This window comes from Triticum urartu, chromosome 3A, assembly GCF_056163025.1.
Source record: "Triticum urartu cultivar PI428250 chromosome 3A, HENAU_Tu73, whole genome shotgun sequence".
NCBI lineage: Eukaryota > Viridiplantae > Streptophyta > Magnoliopsida > Poales > Poaceae > Triticum > Triticum urartu.
The window spans coordinates 154,425,158-154,435,079 of record NC_141875.1 but is presented as its reverse complement, the minus strand read 5'-3'; positions in this window follow the sequence as shown (position 1 = coordinate 154,435,079).

The window sequence follows — 9,922 nt, the reverse complement described above, 5'->3', positions numbered from 1 at the left end:
TTAAAGCGTTACTCTGTTCTCTTGAACTTAATACTCTAGATGCATGCTGGATAGCGGTCGATGTGTGGAGTAATAGTAGTAGATGCAGGCAGGAGTCGGTCTACTTGTCTCGGACATGATGCCTATATATATGATCATACCTAGATATTCTCATAACTATGCTCAATTCTGTCAATTGCTCAACAATAATTTGTTTACCCACTGTGAATACTTATGCTCTCGAGAGAAGCCACTAGTGAAACCTATGGCCCCCGGGTCTATCTTCCATCATATTAATCTTCCAATATACTTAGTTATTTTTATTGCCTTTTATTTTACTTTACATCTTTATCATAAAAATACCAAAAATATTATCTTATCATATCTATCAGATCTCACTCGTAAGCGACCGTGTAGGGATTGACAACCCCTTATCGCGTTGGTTGCGAGGATTTATTTGTTTGTGTATGTGCGAGGGAATCGTGTGTGGCCTCCTACTGGATTGATACCTTGGTTCTCAAAAACTGAGGGAAATACTTACACTACTTTGCTGCACCACCCTTTCCTCTTCAAGGGAAAACCAACGCAAGTGCTGAAGAGGTAGCGACAGCCGTGGAGCATATGTAAAAACTATACCTCTTCGATGAAAGCTTTGCCATATTTCTATTTTCCTTCCTCTTCGAAGGCCTGCCCGGCGTAGGGGCCGCTTTCTTGCGCGTCGCTTTGGGCGTAGCGTGGCACGCCGATCGCCTTCCCTATAGAGCATAAGATAGTGCGGTGGGTAAGGCGGAAAGAGGAAATTCCTTTGAAGGATAAGTCTCCTGATTACTTACATGCGATGCAGGGAGAGGGCCGAGATAGTCTGCAATGATGGCCACCTCTGTGCCGTCATAGCTCACCTGGTAAAACACTCCTTCCTCGAGCTCCATGAATATATGTGGATCCTCTTTGAATCCGGGGTCAAGGGCCCGGCTGTGGTCCTCTGGCTGTGGTGCAGGGCTATGGATCTCCTTGGTGATTTTCCGCCATTCCTGTTACAAATGGATGGATTAATATTTATGGAAAGGGACTCAGGGAGTAAATGGAGTAGAGTAGTGGGATGGAAACTCACCCAGCTGGGAGGGTTGTACATGGAAAATCCATCTCTGGGCTTAATGCGAATGAAATCCTCCTTCTCCCCTTTGTATAATCCGGACAGTATTTTCACCCAAGCAGCGGGAGTGTCTGGACCCTTCTGACTGCAGCGGGTGGCATCATCTTCTCTGTTGAAGTGCCACATAGGACGCCCTCGATATTGGAGTGGCTGAACCCCTCGCATTATGGATATCGCCATAACCACGATTATTGATAATCCAGACTGAGCAAGCATCTTTATCTTGCTCATCAATTGGTGGACTTCCGTGCTATCTTCCTCCCTGAAGCTCCGAGGATGCCAGCTGAGGCATTTCTTCAATGGAGCACTTGAAAATTCAGGAAGACCCATTCGGATTGGACCGGGAAGGGAGACGTCCTCGATATAGAACCATTCAGAAGGCCATTCTTCGGATGCCTTCTTCGGTGTGCCGGACAGGTTTCCGGTCCCAGCGATACGCCATATTTCGGCGCCGCCCACTTGGAATATTGACCCCTCTTGAATACGAGGGACGAGGCAGAACAACTTCTTCCATAACTCAAAATGGGCCTCGCAGCCCAGGAATAGCTCGCAAAAAGCAACATAACCCGCAATATGCAGGATGGATGCAGGAGTGAAGTTGTGTAGTTGGAGGCCATAGTACTCCAGAAGCCCTCGAAGGAACGGATGGATTGGAAATCCAACACCTCTCAACAAATAGGGAACAAAGCATACTCATTCCCCCTGGATGTTTTGGGGAACTTCTCTGCCTGCTCCCCACCGTCGAAGGAAGCCAATCCGACTCGAACAAGGACTAGATCTGCGGGGGGAAGAAATCCCTATGTCTGCAGCTTCACCAGTTGGTCGTGGGAGACATAACACTTTTCCCAATCACCATGTTTGGGGCCGTGAGGGCGGGAGGAAGAGCTGGGAGCGCTAGCCATGTTGGGGTGGTTTTTGCTGGCAAGCTCTAAGGATTCCGCGCTTGGTGTGGGCTGGATCTGAAGATCCCAATCTCTTTAAATAGACGACTTTCTTGTATGGTCAGGGTGGTAAATGCAAAAATGCCCCGGCTTCTCGTATTCGCTCGACACGTGGAAGCTGAAATCATGAAGGTGTAGAAGCCGATGAGCGCGACATTAAATGAAAAGACGGATACTGCGCTTTAAGTCAGGTACTTTGAAGTATTCACAGAAGGAACCCGCCTTGCAATGCCGAAGACAATATGCGCGCCGGGCATCAATCACGGAGGGCTTCTACATCATCATCCAAGCCCCTCCGATGAAGTGTGAGTAGTTTACTTCAGACCTACGGGTCCATAGTTAGTAGCTAGATGGCTTCTTCTCTCTTTTTGGATCTCAATACAATGTTCTCCCCCTCTCTCGTGGAGATCTATTCGATATAATCTTCTTTTTGCGGTGTGTTTGTTGAGACCGATGAATTGTGGGTTTCTGGTCAAGTCTATCTATGAATAATATTTGAATCTTCTCTGAATTCTTTTATGTATGATTGGTTATCTTTGCAAGTCTCTTCGAGTTATCAGTTTGGTTTGGCCTACTAGATTGGTTGTTCTTGCCATGGGAGAAGTGCTTAGCTTTGGGTTAAATCTTGCGGTGTCCTTTCCCAGTGGCAGAAGGGGCAGCAAGGCACGTATTGTATCGTTGCCATCGAGTATAACAAGATGGGGTTTTTATCATATTGCATGAAACTATCCCTCTACTTCATGTCATCTTGCTTAAGGCGTTACTCTATTTTTAACTTAATACTCTAGATGCATGCTGGATAGCGGTCGATGAGTAGAGTAATAGTAGTAGATGCAGAATCATTTCGGTCTACTTGTCTCAGACGTGATGCCTATATACATGATCATACCTAGATATTCTCATAACTATGCTAAATTCTGCCAATTGCTCAACAGTAATTTGTTCACCCACCGTAGAATACTTATGCTCTTGAGAGAAGCCACTAGTGAAACCTATGGCCCCCGGGTCTCTTTCTCATCATATCAATCTCCATCACTTTATTATTGCTTTGCTTTTACTTTGCTTACTTTGCATCTCTATACCAAAAATAGCAAAAAAATATTATTTGTCATCTCTATCAGATCTCACTTTCGTAAGTGACCGTGAAGGGATTGACAACCCCTAAGCGCGTTGGTTGCATTGAGCTATTGTTTTGTGTAGGTACGAGGGACTCGAGCATAGCCTCCTACCGGATTGATACCTTGGTTCTCAAAAACTGAGGGAAATACTTACGCTACTTTGCTGCATCATCCCTTCCTCTTCGGGGAAATCCAACGCAGTGCTCAAGAGGTAGCAAGAAGAATTTCTGGCGCCGTTGCCAGGGAGTCTGCACAAAAGTCAATATACCAAGTACCCATCACAATCCCTATCTCCCGCATTATATTATTTGCCATTTGCCTCTCGTTTTCCTCTCCCCCACTTCACCCTTGCCGTTTTATTCACCCTCTCTCTTCCTCTCTCTCTCTCTCTATTTGCCTCTTTTGTCGTTTGCTTTTTGTTTGCTCGTGTGTTGGATTGCTTGTTTGTCGCGATGGCTCAAGATAATACTAAATTGTGTGACTTCACCAATACCAATAATAATGATTTCCTTATCACTCCGATTGCTCGTCTTACTGATGCTGAATCTTATGAAATTAATACTGCTTTGTTGAATCTTGTCATGAAAGATCCGTTCTCCGGCCTTCCTAGTGAAGATGCCGCTACACATCTTAATAGCTTTGTTGATTTGTGTGACATGCAAAAGAAAAAAGATGTCGATAATGATATTGTTTTATTGAATCTATTTCCTTTTTCGCTTAGAGGTCGTGTTAAAGCTTGGTTTTCGTCTTTGCCTAAAAATAGTATTGATTCATGGAACAAGTGCAAAGATGCTTTTATTCTCAATGGCATACTGAAAGATCTACTAATAAAAAGGTGCATGCGATAGAAGAAATTAATGTTTTGAGTGGAAAGATGGATGAACTTATGAAATTATTTGCTAATAAGATTGTTTCTTCTGATCCTAATGATGTGCCCTTGTCTACTTTGATTGAGAATAATAATGAATCTATGGATGTGAATTTTGTTGGTAGGAACAATTTTGGTAACAACACGTATAGAGGAAATTTCAATCCTAGGCCTTATCCTAGTAATCCCTCTAATAATTATGGTAATTCCTACAACAATTCTTATGGGAATTATAATAATATGCCCTCTGATTTTGAATCTAATATTAAAGAATTTATTTCTTCACAAAAGAATTTTAATGCTATGATTGAAGAAAAATTGCTTAGGATTGATGATTTGGCTAGGAACATCGATAGAATTGCTCTTCATGTTGATTCTTTGAAACTCAGATCTATTCCACCTAAGCATGATATCAATGAGTCTCTCAAAGCCATGAGAATTTCCATTGACAAGTGCAAAGAAAGAACCGCTAGGATGCGTGCTAAGAAAGATGCCTTTATAAAAGCGTGTACTTATAGTTCCTATGAAAATAATGATGAAGATATAAAATTTATTGATGTGTCCCTATTAAATCTTTGTTTTGCAATATGAATCTTGATAATGATGGGACTGAATATGATCCACCTTTACCTAGAAGGCATTCTAAGAATTCAGAATTTGTTGATCTTGATGCTAAATTTGATAAAAGTGGGATTGAAGAAATTAAAACCCTAGATGTTGCTAAACCCACTATTATGGATTTCAAGGAATTTAACTATGAAAATTTCTTTTTGATTGATTGTATTTCCTTGTTGCAATCCGTGCTAAAATCTCCTCACGCTTATACTCAAAATAAAGCGTTTACTAAACATATCGTTGATGCCTTGATGCAATCTTATGAAGAAAAACTTGAATTGGAAGTTTCTATCCCTAGAAAACTTTATGATGAGTGGTAACCAACTATTAGAATTAAAATTAAAAATTATGAGTTTTATGCTTTGTGTGATTTGGGTGCTAGTGTCTCTACTATTCCCAAAACTTTGTGTGATTTACTAGATTTCCGTGATTTTGATGATTGCTCTCTAAACTTGCATCTTGCGGATTCCACTATTAAGAAACCTATGGGAAGAATTAATGATGTTCTTATTGTTGCTAATATGAATTATGTGCCCGTAGATTTTATCGTTCTTGATATAGATTGCAATCCTTCTTGCCCTATTATTCTCAGTAGACCTTTCCTTAGAACGGTTGGTGCAATTATTGATATGAAGGAAGGGAATATTAGATTTCAATTTCCATTAAAAACGGGCATGGAACACTTCCCTTGAAATAAAATAAAATTACCATATGAATATATCATGAGAGCCACTTATGGATTGCCTACCAAAGATGGCAATACCTAGATCTATTCTTGCTTGTTATGCCTAGCTAGGGGCGTTAAACGATAGCGCTTCTTGGGAGGCAACCCAATTTTATTTTTATTCCATGCTTTTTGCTCCTGTTTAGTAATAAATAAATTATATAGACTCTTTTTTGGTTGTGTTTTTTGTGTTTAATTAGTGTTTGTGCCAAGTAGAACCGTTGGGAAGACTTGGGGAAAGTCTTTGAACTTGCTGTAAAAAACAGAAACTTTAGCGCTCACAAGAACTGCTGTCATTTTTTTTGGAAAGTGCTATTTAGTTAATTCTTCTTGAAGATGATTAATAGATAAATTCCTCACGTCCAGAAATTTATTTTATAATTTTTGGTATTCCAGATCTTGCGCTAGCTACAGATTACTACAGATTGTTCTGTTTTTGACAGATTCTGTTTTTCGTGTGTTGTTTGCTTATTTTGATGAATCTATGGCTAGTAAAATAGTTTATAATCCATAGATAAGTTGGAATACAGTAGGTTTAACACCCATATAAATAAATAATGAGTTCATTACAGTACCTTGAAGTGGTATTTTGTTTTCTTTCGCTAACGGAGCTCACGAGTTTTCTACTTTAAGTTTTGTGTTGTGAAGTTTTCAAGTTTTGGGTAAAGATTTGATGGATTATGGAACAAGGAGTGGCAAGAGCCTAAGCTTGGGGATGCCCATGGCACCCCCAAGATAATCTAAGGACAAATAAAAGCCAAAGCTTGGGGATGCCCCGGAAGGCATCTCCTCTTTCGTCTACTTCTATCGGTAACTTTACTTGGAGCTATATTTTTATTCACCACATGATATGTGTTTTGCTTGGAGCGTCTTTTATGATTTGAGTCTTTGCTTATTAGTTTAACACAATCATACTTGCTGTACACACCTTTTGAGAGAGCATACATGATTTGGAATTTGATAGAATACTCTATGTACTTCACTTATATCTTTTGAGCTTTATAGTTTTGCTCTAGTGCTTCACTTATATCTTTTAGAGCACGGTGGTGGATTTGTTTTATAGAAACTATTGATCTCTCATGCTTCACTTAGATTATTTTGAGAGTCTTAATAGCATGGTAATTTGCTTAAAATCCTAATATGCTTGGTATGCAAGATTAATAATAAAACTTTCGTATGAGTGTGTTGAATACTAAGAAGAAATTGATGCTTGATAATTGTTTTGAGATATGAGGATGGTGATATTAGAGTCATGCTAGTTGAATAGTTGTGAGTTTGAGAAATTCTTGTGTTAAAGTTTGTGATTCCCGTAGCATGCACGTATGGTGAACCGTTATGTGATGAAGTCATAGCATGATTTATTTATTGATTGTCTTCCTTATGAGTGGCGGTCGGGGACGAGCGATGGTCTTTTCCTACCAATCTATCCCCCTAGGAGCATGCGCGTAATACTTTGCTTTGATAACTTGTAGTTTTTTGCAATAAGTATATGAGTTCTTTATGACTAATGTTGAGTCCATGGATTATACGCACTCTCACCCTTCCACCTTTGCTAGCCTCTCTAATACCGCGCACCATCATACACCCACCATATACCTTCCTCAAAACAGCCACCATACCTACCTACTATGGCATTTCCATAGCCATTCCGAGATATATTGCCATGCAACTTTCCACCGTTCCTTTCATTATGACACACTCCATCATTGTCATATTGCTAGCATGATCATGTAATTGACATCGTATTTGTGGCAAAGCCACCGTTCATAATTCTTTCATACATGTCACTCTTGATTCATTGCACATCCCGGTACACCGCCGGAGGCATTTATATAGAGTCATATTTTGTTCTTAGAATCAAGTTGTAATTCATGAGTTGTAAGTAAATAAAAGTGTGATGATCATCATCATTAGAGCATTGTCCCAGTGAGGAAAGGATGATGAAGACTATGATTCCCCCACAAGTCGGGACGAGACTCCGGACGAAAAAATATATATATAAAAAGAGGCCATAAAAAAAGAGAAAGGCCCAAATAAAAAAATATGAGAGAAAAAGAGAGAAGGGACAATGTTACTATCCTTTTACCACACTTGTGCTTCAAAGTAGCACCATGATCTTCATGATAGAGAGTCTCTCATTATGTCACTTTCATATACTAGTGGGAATTTTTCATTATAGAACTTGGCTTGTATATTCCAATGATGGGCTTCCTCAAAATGCCCTAGGTCTTCATGAGCAAGCGAGTTGGATGCATACCCACTTAGTTTCTTTTGAGCTTTCATATACTTATAGCTCTAGTGCATCCATTGCATGGCAATCCCTACTCACTCACATTGATATCTATTGATGGGCATCTCCATAGCCCGTTGATACGCCTAGTTGATGTGAGACTATCTTCTCCCCTTTTGTCTTCTCCACAACCACCATTCTATTCCACCTATAGTGCTATATCCATGGCTCACGCTCATGTATTGCGTGAAGATCGAAAAAGTTTTGAAAATGTCAAAAGTATGAAACAATTGCTTGGCTTGTCATCGGGGTTATGCATGATTTAAATACTTTGTGTGGTGAAGATAGAGCATAGCCAGACTATATGATTTTGTAGGGATAGCTTTCTTTGGCCATGATATTTTGAGAAGACATAATTGCTTTGTTAGTATGCTTGAAGTATTATTATTATCTTTATATCAATATGAACTTTTGTCTTGAATCTTTCGAATCTGAATATTCATACCACAATTAAGAAGATTTAAATTGAAATTATGCCAAGTAGCACTCCGCATCAAAAATTCTGTTTTTATCATTTACCTACTTGAGGACGAGCAGGAATTAAGCTTGGGGATTCTTGATACGTCTCCAATATATCTATAATTTTTGATTGCTCCATGCTATATTATCTACTGTTTTAGACATTATTGGGCTTTATTATCCACTTTTATATTATTTTTGGGACTAACCTATTAACCAGAGGCCCAGCCTAGAATTGCTATTTTTTTGCCTGTTTTAGGGTTTCGAAGAAAAGGAATATCAAACGGAGTCCAAACGGAATGAAACCTTCAGAAACGTGATTTTCTCATCAGATAAGATCCAGGAGACTTGGACCCTCCGTCAAGAAAGCCACGAGGTCGTCACGAGGGTAGGGGCGCCCCCCTAGGGCGCGCCCCCTGCCTCGTGGGCCCCTCGAAGCTCCACCGATGTACTTCTTCCTCCTATATATATCCACGTACCCCCAAACGATCGGGGACGGAGCCAAAAACCTAATTCCACCGCCGCAACGTTCTGTATCCACGAGATCCCATCTTGGGGCCTGTTCCAGAGCTCCGCCGGAGGGGGCATCGATCACGGAGGGCTTCTACATCATCATCCAAGCCCCTCTGATGAAGTGTGAGTAGTTTACTTCAGACCTACGGGTCAATAGTTAGTAGCTAGATGGCTTCTTCTCTCTTTTTGGATCTCAATACAATGTTCTCCCCCTCTCTCGTGGAGATCTATTTGATGTAATCTTCTTTTTGCGGTGTGTTTGTTGAGATCGATGAATTGTGGGTTTATGATCAAGTCTATCTATGAATAATATTTGAATCTTCTCTGAATTCTATTATGTATGATTAGTTATCTTTGCAAGTCTCTTTGAATTATCAATTTGGTTTGGCCTACTAGATTGGTTTTTCTTGCCATGGGAGAAGTGCTTAGCTTTGGGTTCGATTTTGCGGTGTCCTTTCCCAGTGACAAAAGGGGCAGCAAGGCACATATTGTATCGTTGCCATCAAGGATAACAAGACGGGGTTTTTATCATATTACATGAAACTATCCCTCTACTTCATGTCATCTTGCTTAAGGCGTTAGTCTGTTTTTAACTTAATACTCTAGATGCATGCTGGATAGCGGTCGATGAGTGGAGTAATAGTAGTAGATGCAGAATTGTTTCGGTCTACTTGTCTCGGACGTGATGCCTATATACATGATCATACCTAGATATTCTCATAACTATGCTAAATTCTGTCAATTGCTTAACAGTAATTTGTTCACCCACCGTAGAATACTTATGCTCTTGAGAGAAGCCACTAGTGAAACCTATGGCCCCCGGGTCTCTTTCTCGTCATATCAATCTCCATCACTTTATTATTGCTTTGCTTTTACTTTGCTTTTACTTTATTTACTTTGCATCTCTATACCAAAAATACCAAAAAATATTATTTATCATCTCTATCAGATCTCACTTTCGTAAGTGACCGTGAAGGGATTGAGAACCCCTAAGCGCGTTGGTTGCATCGAGCTATTGTTTTTGTGTAGGTACGAGGGACTCGAGCGTAGCCTCCTACTGGATTGATACCTTGGTTCTCAAAAACCGAGAGAAATACTTATGCTACTTTGCTGCATCATCCCTTCCTCTTTAGGGAAATCCAACGCAGTGCTCAGGAGGTAGCAATTATCAACACAATGGTCTCTTGGAGATCCATATGCGATGTAAGTCCTTTTGCGGTGTGTTTGTTGGGATCCGATGAACTTTGAGTTTATGATCAGAT